General features: G+C 42.5%; 1 long non-coding RNA gene across 1 annotated transcript; it reads right to left on the bottom strand.

The window, feature by feature from the left end:
- Nucleotides 1-14,189: 14,189 nt before the first annotated feature.
- Nucleotides 14,190-20,776, bottom strand: LOC138930319 (uncharacterized). The gene is made up of 3 exons (XR_011446151.1): nt 20,691-20,776; nt 15,984-16,119; nt 14,190-15,869 (listed from the first exon to the last, which is right to left on the bottom strand). It is a non-coding gene; the product is annotated as an uncharacterized lncRNA (long non-coding RNA).
- Between the last annotated feature and the right edge of the window lie 19 nt (nt 20,777-20,795).

A 20,795-nucleotide genomic window follows, 5' to 3' on the forward strand; every position in this document is an offset into this window, starting at 1 on the left:
TCTATATTAGTCTTTTGAGGAGCTGGACACAGATATCTTGGGATCTGAACTCGTGGTGTGTGTGAAGGGCCAGAGGTCAGTCACTGTGGAAAATTTCCATGGGAAGCAAGGATGGTTATCAGGACTGTAAGCCAGGCCCTGTACTGGTTTATATACAATGAGGGATAAAATATACCCCCTTTGGGGTGCATACTGTCAGGAAGACAGTTCAGATCTGAACTGTGATCAGATGAGTAAAATGCGTAATCTCTGTGACTTCCATTGTATGGTGAAGGTAAAAAGCTGGAAAAATTGCAAGAAAAGCTATGGTAAGATCTGGGTGGGTGATGGAATAATGGGCATTTCAAATTGGGGGAAAGTCCTCAGCCAGAGCATGGAGGTAAGATTCTAAATGTGCTTGAGGAGCAGTGAGGGAACTGGCTTGACAGAAGTAAAAGGTTCAAGTCAAATGATGGGAAATCGTTTGGAAAGATTGGAAAGAAAGGTTGTGGAGGTCTTCATAACAGCAGAAGAGTTTGGGTGTTGCCAGATGAATAGTGGGGGGCCCTGATTTTTCTTTAGTTTGCTAATGGTTTCACAGACAGAAAACAAAATCTCCTTGGCAACTCCTGTGCTTCTTCTTTTCTGCAAGGAGAAGGATTTTCAGAGTCAAAGGGACAAAGTGAGCCCCAGAAAGAGGCTCCTCAAGGGAGTTTAGTCCCAGAGAGCCTTCAGCTGCTCTGAGCAACTCCATCTCCTAGTCTCGGTCAATAACAGCCCAGGGCATTGTGACGACCTGCAGCTCCAGTTGCAGGACAACTGGTGATGGCTTTGAAAACCCCATGGAGGGTGAAAGGGATGCACACCGCTGCATCACTGAGATCAATGAGTTAAATATTGATTGAGGGCAAGATTCTAGAACAAATGAGGGTTGGTGAGCAATTACAAAAGGAAGAGAAGAACACTTAGCCCCTGCATGGATTCTGGAAAAGCCATTTCCCACTCAAGCTCATTTCCTTTGATAGGCTGACTCGATGGGTAGATTAGAATGTTACCCCTACAGTGTATCTGGAGCTCAAAGAAACATTCTCTCACCATACTCTTAGGACAATATGAAGAACTGTGGGAATTCTAGGCGATTTCCGGCTTTCATGTCACTAGATCAACTTTGAAAATTATACATAGCTGGGAGGAAGTGCCAAAATATGAGATGACAGAATAAGAACTTGTACAGATGTCAAGAGGCTCGTATGATGGACTTGCTATAGCAAAATCAGAGTTTATGTAACAGTGTAACTGTTAAGAAGTGTGAGATGTGACTTAAAGGCTTTTAGAGTAAATGGAAGCTCATCATGATCCACGAGTCAAAAGTGTGGTTTGGTTGTTACCAAAAGTATCATGACCTTAAGCTATATTAATAAGAGCATAATGTCCAGAATAAAGGAAGTAAGTGATCATCTTGTGCAGTAGATCGTCTGTACTGGTCAGACCACCCCTGAGGCCCTCTATTCAATGCAGGCATCATACTTCAAGGGACATGTCAACAAAAGTACAGCCAGAGAGAGTGGTGAGAATAGTGAGGGAACTAGCAAATCCCCAGAGAAATTTCTCTACTGTCAGCAAATCATTGCTGGGCTCATAGTGAAGAGGAAGCTGGACATTTATTCTGTGTGGGACTCCAGGGGCTCTGAGATCTAATGGGGTGGAAGTTACAGGAAAGTAGATTTGGGCTAAATAGAAGGAAGAGGCTTTTTTTTTCTTTTTTATAATGAGAAAATGATAATAAAAGTTTTGGCTCATGATTCCAGCCTTTTGAAGTCCTTTTAAAATTTATTACCAACAGCTTCAAAAACAGAGAAGAAAAAACTTCCTAATCTCAACATCCTGATATAAACATTTTGCTATGTTTAAGAAGAACTTTCTAATGATTAATAACACTCTCTGAAATTAGAATAGACTAACTCAAATGGTAGGCAGCTCGCCATCACCAGAGATATTTAAGCAGTGACTGGATAATCACTCCTTGTGGGTGATTCAAAGGCAAAGAAAGCATCTGATAAAGGACTGAGCCCAATGACCTCTAGCGTCACTGAGATTCTATGGTGAGCTGGAAAGTCTCATGATAAAGTATTCAGAAAAATATTTCTGAAGCCTTTGAGCAGGGCAATCTGGAGCCAGAGATAATAACTAGTTGAGAGGTACCTACTTTGAGGTACAACTATGTTCACCTCTGGCCCCAACCCCTACCCCTGACTTGAATCCCCAAATTACAGTGTCAGAAGCCAACTTAATGGTTGCCTAATTCCTCACCCCTATGATCTGTTGCTTGATTCCTTCTGCGGCCTTTGCCAAATAGTTATCTTGTCTCTGTTTAAATACCTCCAGTGATGGGACTATCTTGTCCTTTCAAAGCTGACCATTGCATAATGTTTGGTCATCTTGAACCATCATAAAGTTCTTCCTTAGGTTGAGTCAAAATATGTTTTCCCAGAGCACATGCCCTTTGTCCCTCTTACAGAGAAAAACAAGATGAATCCATCTTCTATGTGATGATGGTTCCAACATATGAAAACTTGATCCCAAACCACAATCACGCCCTTTTTGATCCCTTCTTCAAGTTCACATACAATGATTCTGGAGTCCTCTCATACTCCTGGTCTCGTGTGCTTCATGCATGCTCCAGGTTGCTAATGCTCCTGTTCTTTTGTGGTGTCCCAGGCTAAAGACGGTCCTCCACTGTGGTCTAATGAGCAGAGAAGAAGGCACAAATGTAATCTTCCACATCCTAGCCCTGAATTCATTAGCATTTCAGGCAGCTAGTGTCAAAAATAATGAACTTACAGGCACCTCAAACACCAGAAACCTTTTCACAGAGTCATGTCTCTCCTACCTTACACTTAAGCATTTGGTTTCGATGAACTCGACTACGAAACTTTACATTTCATTTCCCTGGTTCTTTATGGCCTCTTGGGATCTTCCTGAAACCAGCATCATTTACAAATTTGATAAACATGCCATCAATGTCTTGATCCAAGTCATTAGTTAAATTATTGGACAGGCCAGGGACCTCCCTTCAAGCCCCCAAAGATCCATTAGTCACCAGCTGTGAATACACCTTTACTGTCCTATCTTCACGTGTTTTCTTCTTATCCACAAGGACATCTCAAACCAGGACATTCTTAAACAAAGTAAAATTGTATTCTGAAATCTTCTTTGGAAACAAGGAAGCAAGGGAGGGGGAGAGGTACAAAGGGAGCAGAGATGAAAGGAGTTTAACCTTTAGATCTTCCCCTCTTCCCTTTCCCCCAGTCCCATGATGAAATCTATGACCTCAGTCTCCACGAAAGAATTCCCAGCCACCAGCTCAGGTAGAGAAAATGGGAAGAACTGAATTTAGGGTCAGAAAACCTGCATTCAGATCCATCTCTGCTTCTTCCCAGCTGTACAACCTTGAGCAAGTTCGTTAACTTCTCTGAATCTGTTTGCTCATCTGTAAAATAGGGATGCTCATGCCTACCTCACAGGGTTGTAGTTAGGCTGGATGTGAATGTATTTTGTAAACTATAAGCACCATGCAAGGGCTTCCCGGGTGGCACTAGTGCTAAAGAACCCACCTGCGAATGCAAGAGACGTAAGAGACGTGGGTTTGATCCCCGGGTTGAAAAGATCCCCTGGAGGAGAACATGGCAACCCACTCCAGTATTCTTGCATGGAGAACCCCAGGGACAGAGAAACTTGGTAGGCTACAGTCAAAGGGTCGCAAAGAGTCGGACACAACTGAAGCGACTTAGCACAGTACAGTGAAAGTGAAGTGGCTCAGTTGTGTCCGACTCTTTGCGATCCCATGGATTGACCAGAAGTCTATCAGGCTTCTCTGTCCATGGGATTTTCCAGGCAAGAGTACTGGAGTGGGTTGCCATTTCAAGCACTATACAAATGTAAGATATCATTATCATTATATATTGAGTGCCTACTGTGTTCATCGATATAGGTTATAAAAGACACACAGGCTATGGTCCTTGCCCTTGAGGAGGTCACAATTTCGTAGGGGAGACATGAAGTAGAAGCATAGAGCAAATGAGGAAATCAACCCTGAATATTCATTGGAAGGACTGATGCTGAAGCCAAAGCTACAATACTTTGGCCACCTGTTGTGAAGAGCCAACTCACTGGAAAAGACCCTGGGAAAGACTGAGGGCAGGAGGAGAAGGGGGCAATAGAGAATGAGATAGTTGGATGGCATCACTGACACAATGGACATGAGTTTGAGCAAACTCTGAAAGATAGTGAAGGAGAGAAAAGTCTGGGGTGCTGCAGCATGGGGTCACAAAGAGTTGGACACGACTTAGCAACTGAACAACAAATAGAGCAAATGGCACAAGTCACTAATTTAGAAAAGCAGAGGTCCCTTCAGACTGGGGGAAATGAAGGAAGGCTTCATGGATTTCCATCTGCACCTCAACGCGTAGCTTGGATCTGACAGAAATGGCTGAAAGAGGACAGCATTCCAGATGGAGGAACCTGGGAATGGGGACTTAAGGAACATATTTGTGGGGGCTGGAAGCGGTCCTGTTTGGCTGCAAGAGGCCATGAGGCTGGTTGGCCACACTGCAACTTGTTTAGACATGGTCATTTCCTAGCACACACATGACAGAGCACTTGGCCCTTCAGAAGGGGGCCCAGGATTTGAGCAGAGCCTCTGAAGTCTGATGTCTGCTACTTCTCAGCTTACCACCTGGGAGAAAAACAACTCTTCTGGAGGCTGGAGGCATCTGCAATGATTCCAGGAAAGTCACCATTTTCCTTATCTGCAGCTGAGAACTAGGTCTCCGGGAAGGGTGGGGACTAAGGCTGCATTTAAATCCTAGGAACCTTCCGCTGGAAGATTAAAGTGTTTTTACTGAATTAGAGTTATCCACCATATCTGAAAGGTTTCTTATTTTTCAATTCCATGTGGGGAATAGGGAGGGAGAAAAAAATAGTTCAAGGACTCTCAAGGTCCATTTCCTGCCAGTTTTCTTTGGAGTTATACTTGTGATTTGGTGCCACCTGGTGTCCGAGATGGAATATAGCAGCCTCCTTCCTAAGTTGAGAGCCCCAGAGCGCCGCCCAGCATCTATAGGAGGGGGCCAGCTTCCTTCCAGTAGGGTAGAGTAGGGTAGAGTCGCTCTGGGGTATGCGTTAACAGAAAAAAAGAGCGAGGAAGAGAAAGTGCTGCTCCAGGCACGCCTCTTGGCCATCCTTTTTTCTGTCACTAAAGCTTCTATTTTCTTCAGACTGCCCCTGGAAATGTGTGCTTTCCCAAGGACTATAGGTTTATGTTTGCTGTGTCCTCCTCCTTCCACCCACCTCCCACTCGCGCTTTCTTACAATGGCTTGAATATCTGCAACAGACGCGACAAGAGCTCTTTCAGATCTGACCAAAAGACACTGCTGTGAGCCTCTAGGGTGGCCAAGGGAGGAACAGTGAAAAGGTCTGGTTCCCCCTTGAGCTCAGGCCTAAGGGTTTCCTCCTGCGTGAGTTACACTGGTCTAGAATGACTGAGCTCAAACTCTTCCATAAGAAATCAGCTCCTGGAGGCTACACTTTGCTTCGTGTGCATGCACGTTTAGTCGGGTCAGACTCTTTGTGACCCCATGGAGTGTAGCCCACCAGGTTCTTCTGTCAGTGGAGTTTTCCAGGCAAGAATACAGGAGTGGATTGCTATTTTCTTCTCCAGAGGATCGTCCTGACCCAGGGATCGAACTGCATCTCCTGCTTTGGCAGGAGGATTCTTTACCACTGAGCCACCTGGGAAGCTCCTTACACTTCCTACAGCCCTTCTAAATGGTTAGGGGAGGGAAAATGAGAGTAGAACAGCACGTGGTCCCCTTTGCCCTCAAACCCCATTCCTGAATAGATTCAAAGCAATCAATAAAACTAAAACTGAATTAGTCTGATGATGCCTCACAATGGGGTAATACTAGAAGGTAGTTTGAGGGGGTCACTTGAATTGGGATGGCCAGAGCTGAGTAAGGACAAGACTAAGCTGGTCAAGATGTGAACCCCTCTGCCACCGCCTGCATTCTCACATACCCTTGAAGTCTCCTTTTCTGTTGTGCCCATCTTCTTAGGCACAGCCTTTGCAGGCTCTTCTGAGTGTCGGGAATCTTGGGCAGCTCCCAGTTTGGAGTATGGATTGTGGGTGGGAGCGTGAAAATGGTTGAAGTGCAAATGGAAGGAATCAGCTAGATCAGAATGCTTCCATTCTCTGATCACAAAATATATACATTCCAGCTCTTCCCTGGTCCCTACAATTCAGGGCAGCATAGTGGATGCCCCCTAACTTGACTGGCCAAGAAGTTAACAAATCCCTTTTTATCCTGTAGTTTAGTTACAACCGGGTTGCCATTTAAAAATATATAACATCTGCTAGGAAACTAACAGATAATAAATCTAATAAAAGAACATAAAAATAGTTTAGGGGTTAACTAACATTTCTCGTCCTATCCTGGACCAACTAAAGGTGAACTTATCTGGTACAATGTACAGGGCACCCAACCAAGTCCTTTTGCCGGGACAACCTTGCAAAATCAAGTGAGGTCTGAAGTTAGAGCAAGCTGCCTAGACTTCCACCTGACATAGATCTGGTGAGATTGGCAGTCCCCGATTGAATCTGCCTCCCACGTTGCCCTCTGGCCTGGCACCCAGCTGCCTTCTGGTTCTGCAGTAATCTTGACTCCTGGGATCCCTCACTCTTTCCAGCTCCCTGAGAGAGAAGCGCCCCAGTGAAACTCCACCCCCTTCAAATGTCGTTTTGATGGTTTTTAGGACCTATGTTTCCATGAACATAAGTGTGCTTATGAATTTAACTGACCAAAACAAAAAAAATTGGATTCGAAACTGCTTCTGAAAATCTGAATCCTAGGTGGCTGTTCCTATCATTCTCACTAGTATCTCGTTTAGTCCCCTAAAGTGGCCATGTGACCTTGATGGCAAACGCCATCTTTCCAAGAAACCAGCCTTCGCTGCATCAGCTCCTCGGACGGCTGCTCGCGCTCTGTCTTTTCCGATTTCAAAGCCTTTAGACCGCCCACCGAGACCCTTTTTCCGGTCTGAGAAGCCTGGAAGGCTCTCAGGTCATTTGTGGAGCAGATGTGATTGACACCGTCGATGCCTAATGAATGCTCGTCTCCTTCCCAGCTCGGATTACTAGTTCCGCTCTCGTTCCCAGCTTCTTTTTGATGACTCATCCCTCAAATTCTTCGCTCAGTGTCCTTAGTAATACCCGCCCCGCCCGTTCTTTCTCTTTTCGCTCCTAATTGTCCTCCACCCTTGGGGGAATGGTTTTTGTGAATCCTATCGGGTCTAGTCTTTACAGTATACTTGAACCATATAGAAGCAAAAAACGGAATTTCCGTGCAGGAACGTGAAGGTTTTTTTCATTATAAGGAGCTTAACCCGTCACTGTTCTTTCAGCTTTCCCTTTCTTGTGATGGGGTGGCTTTCTGCCTCTGTTTCCAGCTCAATGCCAAACCCCAGGCGGCTCTTTCCTAGCAAAGGTCAAGCAGCCCCGCTCCCCTGGCTGGCCTCGCAGAGGGAGGAGTCAGGGGAGGCACGATTAGGGTTGGAAGTTTTCAAACATTTCTGTCAGTCTCTTGGGCATCTACATCAGGCCACATGTGACAACTGTGCTTGGGACTGCAGCCCCAAAGAGGAAACAGATCTTGAGTCGTTAATGGCGTGGGGAGGGGAGGGAAGTGGGCGATGGGGAGGGGATGAGAAAAACAAGTAGGGGGCTGAAACCGAACTTAAAAGCTGTCCTGCACCCAGTCCACTTACACAGATGAATGCATGGACTTCCACCTGGGTAAGGGTCCTCACAGCATGCTTTGCTGGTTAGAGTCAAGTGAAGCATAATAGTAGATCTGTACTAGAAAGTGGGAAAGGGACTGGCTAAATGTGTCCCCTTTGGGCATTTGTAGGCTCAGTTGCTCTTTCTTGTTAACATGCTCATCACTGCTTACCCCTTCTCTCTCTTATGCCACAGCTAAAACCTGTGATTGAAAGCTTCAGTTCGCCTAGGTTTAACACTGCCTGTATAGGGCTTTGTAGGTAGTGGAGTATCATACCAAAGGCTAGAGACTCAGGAACCATCGCATCTGCAAAGTGCTCTCAGCTATTCAGAGGGAGCTTATGCACTTTGGTATTGTGTCTCTGGGAAGAAAGAGTAGTTTGTCACTTGGGGAAAAGAAGTTGCTGTGAAGTATGTAAGGCACCTTCCTTTTCTATTCACTCCTCATCAGCCCTGCTGCTTTCCTTTTGGAGGACCCTTGGCTAAGTCCCATCCACAGCTCATTTGCATTGTCCAGGCTTGCCCCTCTGGCCTCTGAAAGGAATGTAGCCAGTGAATAAGAAAGAAGCGGCATGCTTTCTGCCCCTGCTGGCATGAAGAGCAAGTAGGGACACAAATCCTATCTCTTCCTCAGCTCTGCTTCCACCTCCTCTCCTTCATTTTCATTAAAAAAAAAAAAATCCGGAAGCATTTCTCTACTCAAAACTCTTGTCTGTCCTCGTTAGTTTACACACAGCCCTTGCGCTGACCATCAAAGGCAACAAGGGCTAAGTGACACCAAAAATGCAGAAAGCACACATGGAGATGGGGGAGAGAAGTGGGTTAATGTGGTAAAATGTGTAGTCCAGAGATATTTATGCCAGTGATACATCTGGGGATAAGTGCAGTTTGTGGCTAAGAAATCAGGATAAATGCATGTAATTGTGATGAAAAGTGGAGGTGGGCAGTTGTGAGAGTTTTAGACCTAGGTGGATTGGGACAAGCAAAGCTAGTGCCTCTTAATTGTAAAAGGATTTCTAGAGGAGGTGGGATTTCAGAAATAGGTAAGTGACAGAACCAAATGGCCATAGGGTATTTACATCCTGTGATGGGAGATTTAGACGGAGTAGACTTTGATCAGGAAAGCTTGAATAACTGCTGATTGTTATTCTTTTTCCTCCTCTCTTTTCAGTGCACATTTGTTGAGTGCCAACTCTGTCCTAGATACTGGGAACATAAAAGATAAGAATGATAGCAGGGACTTCCCTGGTGGCTCAGTGGTTGGGGGTCCATCTTGCAATGCAGGGGACACAGGTGCTATCCCTGGTTGGGGAGCTAAGATCCCACATTCTGCACAGCAACAGCGAATGCTGCGACTACTGAAGCCCGGGCACTCTGGAGCCTGTGTGCCACAGCTAGAAAGTCTGTGCACCACAATAAAGGATCCTACATGACCTAATGAAGATCCCGCAAGCCACAACTAAGACGCGATGCAGCCAAATGAATAACAAATAAATAATGTGCTTTAAAAAAGAGAATGATAGCAAATAGTTATTGAGTACATACTATATGCCAGGTTCTGTGTTAAGCGCATTATCTTATTTATGTCTCACATTGGCCTTATGATGTAGGTATCGTTACTATGCACATGTTGCAGATGAGCAAACTGTGGTTCAAAGAGATGAAGTGACTTGCCCCAAGATCACACATCTGGCTGTAAGTGGAAGTGGTGAGATTTGAATCTAGGCAGTTAGAATCTAGAGCCCATGAATTTAATTGGTGTGCTTTACCTAATCTGCTAGTTGGATACTGATAGAAATGAAACTCCTTTGATGGCAAGGGAAGCTAGAGTATGGAGGGCCAGGACTTTGAAAGCAGACCAGGTAAAGTAGAAGATCCCAGAAGCAGCAGCAGAACCCCCAGCCAGTTGTTTAGACAGGCAGGTACAGCAAGCATCAGGGTAACCAGGATACAGCAGACACTAGGAAGAAGCCCAGACTGGCAGGTGGTTGGCAGCCAGAATTTCTGGCAGCCAGTGACAGAGGGTATGCTATGGGGCCTGGGCATGATGCCAGATGTCAAAAGGTCTGGCAAGAGCTGGATAAAGCACTATTCTAGCAAAGACTAAGTGGCCATACAGGGCACCAAGGTAGGACTGAGGAGCTGGGGGCACCTGAATGAGGCTTAATGGATGGGCCCTAGGAAACAGCCCAGTTATTAGAGCTAGGAATCAACTCCATTCATTCATCCTCCCATCTGTTCTTTAAACAACATATCTTGAGCTCTCACTATGTTTTAAGTGCTACGCTAGGCTCTGGGATAAGGCACAGTCTTTTGGGGTGTGAGTCAGAACTATAAAACAGATAGCTACAAAACAATGATTAGTTCTATATTATAGGCATGAACAGACTCTGTGTGGAGGAGGAAGGAGACTGACTTTCCTTGGGAGAGTTTACAAAGAATATTAACTCTAAGATGGGTCTGCAAAGAAGAGGGGAGATTTCCCAGACTCTGGAGTGGTAGGGAGGATTTCAGGCAGAAGGAATATCATGAGCCAAGGTATAAAATTTTGAAAGAGTAGGCTACATTTGGAGAAAAATAAGCAATTCATACTGGATCATGGGGTATACAGCAGGGAGGAGGGGGGATATAAATCTGAAGAAGACTTGAGGCCAGATTATGAAGGCTCTTGTGGGTGCTGCTTGACAATCTTGGACATTTTCCTACAAGTAAAGGAGACCCAGCTGCAGTCTTTATGTTGATAATTGATGGGATTGCACCAGGAAGGTGTTTCAGGAAGACTACGGAAGAAATAGTGTCCAGATGTACTGGAGGCAGGCAGATCACTCAGGAGGTTACTGCAATTGTGAAGGTAAAAAATGATGGGAGCTTGAATTAAGATAGTGACGGCAACTATTAGTTCAGGAAAATATTTCTGAGGGAGAACTGACAAGACGCAGTGACTGATGTGGTGAATGAGTGGGGAAAAGGAGTCAAGGACAATACCAAAGATTTCTTGATTGACAGCTGGATCTATAGTGACATCATTCACAGAAAGACTGGAATATAGGGTGAGGAGTGGGCTTTACAAGAGGAGCTACAAACTTCAAACTAGAAAGCTCCTCAGTTTGAGGTATGCTGAGTTGGAGGTGCCTAGTGTTGTGCTGGTAAATGTTTACCAGCTCTGAGTGCTGGAGGAGATCCTTAATTTACTGATTTCGGTGATGTAAATACACTCACCATAGCCAATTTCAAGCTACCAGTGTGGACGGAGGAGCCTGGAAGGCTGCAGTCCATGGGATCGCTGAGGGTCAGACATGACTGAGTGACTTCACTTTCACACACTGGAGAAGGAAATGGCAACCCACTCCAGTGTTCTTGCCTGGAGAATCCCAGGGATGGGGGAGCCTGGTGGGCTGCCGTCTATAGGGTTGCACAGAATCAGCTCGGACACGACTGAAGTGACTTAGCCTTAGCCTAGTGTGACATCAACCCACTCACAAAATTCCTGAAAATGTAACACTCAGTCTCAGGGACTCAGAAAGGACTTTGCCAGGTAACCAGGGGTACAGGATTCTGATGGCATTATTTAAATAATTTTGAGACCATACCACTGGATTTAGTTAGGATTTTCAAAACTCCAGTGGAAAAGCTAATGGGTTCATTAAACTGCTAACCCCAAATCAAGCAGAATAAGAATGAATTATATGGCACTGAATGAAGGATGATTATGGCTTTTGTTTGGAGTATTGCTGCTGGATTTAAGGAACCCCTCTCTTTTCTCTTAAGTCAGCTATACTAATAACAACTAGTAAATTATACTTTTGTAAACAGAAATGAAACTTTTCTCCCTGATTTCTCCAGAATTTGAAAACTCTTATTGAGTATTATTTCCATGATAATATAATTATTTGCATAAGTTCAATAAGAATCTGTCCTCCTTATAACAGGACATAATTAGAAACATTGCATATATAAGCCAAGATGTTGATTGGAATGTCATATTTGAAATAATGTGCTAGAATCAGATAGGACTAGACAGTTTTACAGAACTAAGATTGACTTTATAGAACAATACTTACAAAGTCCTCTTGAAAAAACTGTCCTGGTACCTGGCTTACAGATTTCCCAGATTTACAGTGAATAAAGAAGGTCACTTCTTACAAGGAAGGCCCAGGAATCTTGGGCTATTTGGGGGACCTCAAGAAAGGAGGAACTCACCTACATCTATAAGTATTGCAAGTAAAATCTGGTGGCAAGTTCTTGGCTTGGCTTCAAGAAGGCCTTTGAAAGTCTAATGTAGAATTCTTTATGATAAGTTCCAGGAAAGCAAACTTTAAAAAGTGTATGTGGTCAATTACCATTTTTTGCTGTATTTATGTAAATAATCAGGCCAAATCTAATGAGATGAGATGTAGTTTGTAAACAAGAATCGGAAAAGTTGGGGGTGACTGTAGAGAGAAATCTTGTGTTCCACAGAAAACTATAGTGCACCTTTGTTGGTTATTAGATTGTAGTCCTGTTTGTTGTCTTTGAACTGTTTTTCACCTCTTAGTAAACTACATTTTATTTTCTCCTTTGTTGTCTACCTGCAAATTGGACTGAATCCTGTCAGCTTGCACATTTTGTCAGTCCTTACCAGCTTCTTAATTCTTCTAGTTTCCCTCAATATCTGGCATTTCCAATTTACAAACTGGCATTTCCAATTTTTCTCTCACCCTCTTGACTTGGTGCTGCTGAGAACTAAAACATCACTGCCCAGGTCCTTACTGGGATTCAAGGTTGTCTGGTAGCTGACCTTCCCCCATGATCTAAAGAAGCTATGTAAGCTGAAGCTGGACAACTTAATGTAAACCTCAAAGGGGCATCACCACAGCAGATCATATACGGGCAACCTTTGTGCCTGCCGCTGTGTGGGTCCCTCAGGAAGTTCACTGGAACACTTGCATCTTTCATGTTCTGCTCCAGGAAACAACCATGCAGACTTCAAGCTAGAAAACCCATCAGATTGCCAATGGTGTCCTCATTCCACTAGTGTAAGAAAATCTTCGAGCCCAGTGTATAGACATCTTCTTGACTGGCTGCTTTCTGGACTCAGAAACTGGGTTTATAATCTGCTCCAACCACTAACCTTTGTAGTTATTTTATTTCCACAGAAATTCCCCTCATTAAATGCCCAATGGCTCATATCATCCAGCAAATATCCTCTACTTCCTAGTCTTAACATATGGTTCAACTGGTATCTAATAAACAAAACTGAGAAATGGACTTAAATTGTTTAGAGAAAAGAATAATATCTTTTCTTTGGTCTGTCCAGTTCAGTCTTGGCAAAGAATTTGTTGTTGTTGTTGCACTGGGTCTTCCCTGCAGTGTACAAGCTCTTCATCGTGGTATGCGGGCTTCTCTAGTTGCAGCACATGGGCTCTCTAGTTGTGGTTCAGTTCAGTCGCTCAGTCGTGTCCAACTCTTTGCGACCCCATGAACCACAGAACACCAGGCCTCCCTGTCCATCACCAACTCCTGGAGTTTACCCAAACTCATGTTCTTTGAGTCGGTGATGCCATCCAACCATCTTATCCTCTGTCATCCCTTTCTCCTCCTGCCCTCAGTCTTTCCCAGCATCAGGGTCTTTTCCAATGAGTCAGCTCTTTGCATCAAGTGGCCAAAGTACTGGAGTTTCAGCTTCAGCCATCAGTCTTTCCAATGAATATTCAGGACTGACTTCTTTTAGGATGGACTGGCTGGATCTCCTTGCAGTCCAAGGGACTCTCAAGAGTCTTCTCCAACACCATAGTTCAAAAGCATCAATTCTATGGTGCTCAGTTTTCTTTATAGTCCAACTCTCACATCCATACATGACTACTGGAAAAACCATAGCCTTGACTAGACGGACCTTTGTTATGATGCATGGGCTTAGTTGCCCCATGGCATGTGAGATCTTAGTTCCCTGACCAAAGATTGAGCCCATGTCCCCTGCACTGGAAGGCAAATTCTAAAGCACTGGACCACCAAGGAAGTCCCTTGGCAAAGAATTCTGCTAAGTCATCCTCCCATCTTTGATATATGATCAAGTTCTTCATCCCACACTTCAGTTGTGTAAGTCCTTGGCCTGCCATTAGTAAGACTGTTAGGTCAGTTTAGCAAGAACCCCTCATCCTTGACGTGTCCTCTTAGTAATTTTCCATCCACTGACCCTTTCACTCTGGTTATTGGCTATAAAATCCCAGTTGAACCCAATCTCTCCTGTGTCTTGTAAAATTTTTATCATTAAGTGAGGGAAAATCTGATAAAACTTCAAGGAGAAATAGATGAATCCACTATTATAATTGGAGACTTCAACACTCCTGTATAAGAAATGGAGAGATCCAGTTGGCAGAAAATAAGGAAGGACATAGCTGAATTCAATAGCATTGTTAATCAACTGGATATAACTGACATACACAGATTACTTTGTCCAACAACAGTAAAATACACATTTTTCTCAAGCTCATATGGAACATTCACATAGACCACATTCTGGGCCATCACAAATTCAAAAGAATAAAGATCGTATGATGTCTGCTCTCAGGCAACAGGGGAATTAAAATAGAAATCAATAACAAAAACATAACTGGAAAATCCCAAAACACATGGAGATTAAACAGCACACTGCTAAATAACACAAAGGTCAAAGAAGAAATCTCAAGGCAAATTTTAAGATATTTGGAGCTAAATGAAAATGATTACACAACTTAACAACATGTGTGGAATGCAGCAAAAACAGTGCTTAGAGGGAAATTTATAGCATTGAATCCTTATATTCAAAAAGAAGAAAGATCTAAAATCAATAATCTAAATTTCCACATTCAGTTCAGTCACTTCAGCCGCTCAGTCATGTCCGACTCTTTGTGACCCCATGAACTGCAGCATGCCAGGCCTCCCTGTCCATCATCAAATCCCAGAGTTCACCCAAACTCATATCCATAAAGTCAGTGATGCCATCCAGCCATCTCATCCTCTGTCGTCCCCTTCTCCTCCTGCCCCCAATCCCTCCCAGCATCAAGGTCTTTTCCAGTGAGTCAACTCTTCACATGAGGTGGCCAAAGTATTGGAGTTTCAGCTTTAGCATCAGTCCTTCCAATGAACACCCAGGACTGATCTCCTTTAGAATGGACTGGTTGGATCTCCTTGCAGTCCAAGGGACTCTCAAGAATCTTCTCCAACACCACAGTTCAAAAGCATCAATTCTTTGGCACTCAGCTTTCTTCACAGTCCAACTCTCACATCCATACATGACCACAGGAAAACCCATAGCCTTGACTAGATGGACCTTTGTTGGCAAAGTAATGTCTCTGCCTTTGAATATGCTGTCTAGGTTGGTCATAACTTTCCTTCCAAGGAGTAAGCGTCTTTTAATTTCATGGCTGCAGTCACCATCTGCAGTGATTTTGGAGCCCAAAAAAATAAAGTCTGACACTGTTTCCACTGTTTCCCCATCTATTTCCCATGAAGTGATGGGACCAGATGCCATGATCTCCGTTTTCTGAATGTTGAGCTTTAAGCCAACTTTTTCACTCTCCTCTTTCACTTTCATCAAGAGGCTTTTGAGTTCCTCTTCACTTTCTGCCATAAGGGTGGTATCATCTGTATATCTGAGGTGATTGATATTTCTCCCGCCAATCTTGATTCCAGCTTGTGCTTCTTCCAGCCCAGCGTTTCTCATGATGTACTCTGCATATAAGTTAAATAAGCAGGGTGACAATATACAGCCTTGACGTACTCCTTTCCCGACTTGGAACCAGTCTGTTGTTCCAGGTCCAGTTCTAACTGTTGCTTCCTGACCCGCATATAGGTTTCTCAAGAGGCAGGTCAGGTGGTCTGGTATTCCCATCTCTTTCAGAATTTTCCACAATTTATTGTGATCCACACAGTCAAAGGCTTTGGCCATAGTCAATGAAGCAGAAATAGGTGTTTTTCTGGAACTCGCTTGCTTTTTCAATGATCCAGCAGATGTTGGCAATTTGATCTCTGGTTTCTCTGCCTTTTCTAAAACCAGCTTGAACATCTGGAAGTTCACGGTTCATGTATTGCTGAAGCCTGGCTTGGAGAATTTTGAGCATTACTTTACTAGCATGTGAGATGAGTGCAATTGTGTGGTAGTTTGAGCATTCTTTGGCATTGCCTTTCTTTGGGATTGGAATGAAAACTGACCTTTTTCCAGTCCTGTGGCCACTGCTGAGTTTTCCAAATTTGCTGGCATATTGAGTGCAGCACTTTCACAGCATCATCTTCCAGGATTTGAAATAGCTCAACTGGAATTCCATCACTTCTACTAGCTTTTTTCCACCTTAGGAAACAAGAAAAAAAGAGCAAATTAAATCCAAAGAGCAGAAATCAGTGAAATTGAAAACAAGAAATCAATATAGAAAATCAACAAAAATAAGCTGAGTTTTTTTAAAAGATCAATAAAATTGATAAGCCTCTAACCAGGCTAACTATAGCTACCTAAGAAAAGAAGGAGAGCACAAATTACTAATATCAGAAATGAAAGAGGGATCATTGTAAACAGATAATAAAGGAATACCACAAACAACTCTATGCCCACAAATATGTCTACTTAAGATGAAATGGGCCAATATCTTGAAACACACAAGCAGCCAAAACTCACACAAGGAGAAATAGACAATCTGAATAGGCCGATTTATCAATGAAATTGAGTCAATACCCCCACCAAAACAGAAAACACCAGATCCGGATGAGTTCACTAATGAATTCACCCAAACATTTAAGGAAGAAATTATACCAATTCTCTACAATCTCTTTTAGAGGATAGAAGGAAAAGGATTACTTCCTAACCCATTCTATGAGGCCAGCACTACTTTAATATTAAAACCAGAAAAAGACATTGCTAGAAAAGAAAACTACAAACAAATATCTCTCATGAACAAAGATGCAAAAATCTTCAATGAAATATTAGCAAACCAACTTAAGCAATATATAAAAAGAATTATATACCATGACCAGTTAGGATTTATCCCAGGTATGCAAGACTGGTACAACATTCAAAACTCAAATAATGCAGCCAATCACATGAATAAGTTAAAAAATAAAAATTGTACAATCATATCAGTAGATGCAGAAAAAGATTTGATTAAAATCCAACACTGATTCATGATAAAAAAGAAAAAACTTCCAAATAAATTCCTCAGTAAATTCTTAGGAATAGAGGCAAACTTCCATCACTTGATAATTAATACCAAAATACCTACAACTAACATCATACTTAATGACAAGAAACTTGAAGCTTCTCCACCAAGATTAGGAACAAGGTAAGGATGCCCCCTTTCATCACTCCTTTTGAACACTGTACTGGCAGTTCTAGATAATGCAATAAAACAAAAAAAAAAGAGAAGAAAAGTTATACAGATTGGGAAGAAAGAAATAAAACTATCTTTGTTTGCAAATGACATAATATGTAGAAAATCCAAAAGAATCAACAACAACAAAACTCCTGGAACCAATAAGCAATTATAGCAAGGTTAATATACAAAAGTCAGTCATGGACTTCCCTTGTGGCTTACTGGATAAGAACCTGCCTGCCAATGCAGGACACAAAGTTTAAATCCCTTGTCTGGGGAGATTCCACATGCTGTGGAGCAACTAAACCCATGTGCCACAACTAGTGAAGCCCTTGAGCTGCAACTACTGAAGCCCACGTGCCTAGAGCCTGTGGTCCACAACAAGAGAAGTCACTACAATGAGAAGCCTGTGCACTGCAATGAAGAGTAGCCCATGCTTGCCACAACTAGAGAAAGGTCGTGCAAAGCAATGAAGACCCAGCAGTCAAAAACTAACTAAGTAAATTTAAAAAGTCAGTCACTTTCCTAAATACCAGTAATGAGTACATGAAAAATAGAAATTGAAGACACAATATCATTTACATTAGCACCCTCAAAAATCAAATACTTAGATATAAATCTAAAAAAAATGTATAAGATATATATAAGGAAAATTGTAAAACTATGAAGAACAAAAGTGAATAAGAACTAAATAAATGGAGGGACTTCCCTGGTGGTCCAGTGGCTAAGACTACACACTCCCAATGCAGGGTGCCTGGGTTCGATCTCTGCTTAGGGAATTAGATCTCACATGCCTCAACTAAGAGTTTGTGTGTACAACTAAAGATCCCCCATGCCACAACTAAAAAGATCCCACATATCACAACAAAGACTGAAGATCCTACGTGTGGCAACTCAGACCTGGTGTAGTCAAGTAAATAAATAGGTAATTTTTTTTTTAAGTTTGTTCTTTAAATAAATAAATAAATGAAGAAATGCTCCATGTTCATGGAGCAGAAGACTCAATACTGTCAAGATGTCAGTTCTTCCCAACTTGATGTATATATTCAAGGAAATCCCAATCAAAATCCCAGCAAGTTATTTTATGGATATCAGCAAATTGATTCTAAAGTTTACATGAAGAGGCAAAAGACCCAGAATAACCAACACAATACTGAAGGAGAAGAACAAAATTGGAGGACTGACACTATCCAATGTCAAGACTTACTGTAAAGCTACAGCAATCAAGACATTGTGGTTTCGGTGAAAGAAGAGACAAAAAGATCAATGGAACAGAATATAAAGCCCAGAAATTGATCCGCATAAATAAAGCCAACTGATCTTTGACAAAGTAGCAAAGGCAATACAATGGAATAAAGATAGTGCTTTCAACAAGGGTTGGAACAACTGGACATCTATATCCAAAAAATGGATATAGGGACTTCCCCAGTGGTCCAGTGGCTAACATTCCACACTTTCATTACAAGTGATGTATGGGTTCCCCTGATTGGGGAACTAAGATCCCTTAAGCCATGCAGTGTAGCTAAAAAATAAAAAAAAGAAAATTCTTAGGAAATAACATAGGCAAAAAATCTAGGTGATTTTGGGTATGACACTGACTTTTAAAAAATAATAATTTTATTAATTTATTTTGGCTGTGCTGAGTCTTCATTGCAGTGTGGACTTTTCTCTAGTTGCAAGGAGTGGGGGCTACTCTTCGTTTCAGTGCACAGGCTTCTCATTACGGTGGCTTTACTTGTTGTGGAGCATGGGCTGTAGGGCGCTCAGGCTTCAGTAGTTGCAGCACGTGGGCTCAGTAGTTTTGGTTCCCAGGCTCTAGATCACAGGCTCAGTAGTTGTGGCACACCAGCTTAGTTGCTCCAAGGCATGTGGGATCCTCCCAGACTAAGGACCAAACCCATGTCTCCTGCATTAGCAGGTGGATTCTTTACCACTGAGCCAGCAGGGAAGCCCAGCAATGACTTTTTATAATACCAAAGGCACAATCCATGAAAGAAAGAACTGACAAGCTTAAGATTAAAATGAAAAACTTCTACTCTGTGAAATAATGTCAAGAGAATGAGAACACAAGCTACAGACTAGGAGAAAATATTTGCCAAAGACACATCTGATAAAGGACTGTTATTCAAAATACGCAAAAAAAAAAAAAAGAAAAAAAGAAAAGAAAGAAAACCGCTTAAAACTCAATTTAAAACTCAATGGTGAGGCAACGAACAACCCAATTTAAAAATGGGCCAAAGACCTTAACAAACAGCTCATCAAAGAAGATAACCAAATGGCAGATTAGCATACAAAAATATACTCTACATATATGCCATCAGGGAAATGCAAATTAAAATGAGATACCACTACACACTTGTTAGAATGCCCCAAAGCTGAACACTAACAGTACCAAATGCTGGTGAGGATATGAAACAACAGGAACTCTCATTCATTGCTGGTGAACATGCAAACAGTCTGGTGGTTTCTTACAAAAGTAAACATACTCTTACCATATGACCCAGCAATTGAACCCCTTGGTATTTATCCAAAAGAGCTGAAAAATTAAGTCTACTCAAAAACCTGCAATGAGATGTTCATTACAGCTTTATTCATAATTGGTGCAACTTGGAAGCAACCAAGATGTCCTTCATTAGGTGAATGGATAAATAAAATGTTGTATATTTAAACAATAGAATATTATTCATTGCTAAAAAAGGACGCGTGATCAAACCATACAAAGACATGAAGAACCTTAAATGCATAGGGCTTCCCCGCTGGCTCAGTAGTAAAAAATCTGCCTGCAATGCAGATCCCTGGGTTAGGAAGATCCCCTGGAGGAGGAAATGGCAACCCACCCCAGTATTCTTGCTGGGAAAATCCCATGGACTGAAGGGCCTGGTGGGTTACAGTCCATAGGGTCACAGAGTCGGACACAACTGAGCAACTGAGTATGTATGCACTCACATGCAAGTGAAAGAAGCAATTGGAAAGGGCTGTATTCTTATAATTTCAATATAAAACATCCTGGAAAAGACAAAACTTTGGAGACAGTGAAAAAATTAGCGCTTGCCAGGGACTGGGGTTGGTGGAAAGATGAACAGGCAGAGTACAGAGGATCTTAATGGCAGTGAAACTACTCTGTATGATACTATAATGGTGGGTATATGTCATTATGCATTTGCCCAAATACATAGACTATACAACACCAAGAGTGAATCCTAAAGTAAACTATATATGAAGATATATTCATCTACTGACCTTGCACAGATTCCAGGAGGGGAGTATGGGAGTTTTCAAAGAAATGGATATTCACACTGGGAATAGCTGGAATGAGCTGGAGGGGTGGAGGTGGGAAGGAACCATCAAAACCTGAAATAGAGCTCTAGGAGTCATCAACAAACAGATGGTACTTGAAAGCAAGAGAGCCAGGTAAATCACTCAGCAAGTCTTGCAGTAAGAAGACACTGAGGAAAAAAAAAAATTTTAAAAATAAATAAATAAATAAAAAAGAAGACTCTGAGGAGGACATGGGACTGTGCTGTGTCTTGTTGGAGAAGCAGAACAATTCATTACCTACCTGGAGTGTCTTTGGCTGTGGGCATCCCCTGCTGTTAAGTTTTTGTTTTCTTTTTAGCCACACAAAGCTGCACCCAAGCTTGTTTGACGTCTGTTCTGTCAACGG

Source organism: Ovis canadensis, chromosome X, assembly GCF_042477335.2.
Source record: "Ovis canadensis isolate MfBH-ARS-UI-01 breed Bighorn chromosome X, ARS-UI_OviCan_v2, whole genome shotgun sequence".
Taxonomy (NCBI): Eukaryota; Metazoa; Chordata; class Mammalia; order Artiodactyla; family Bovidae; genus Ovis; species Ovis canadensis.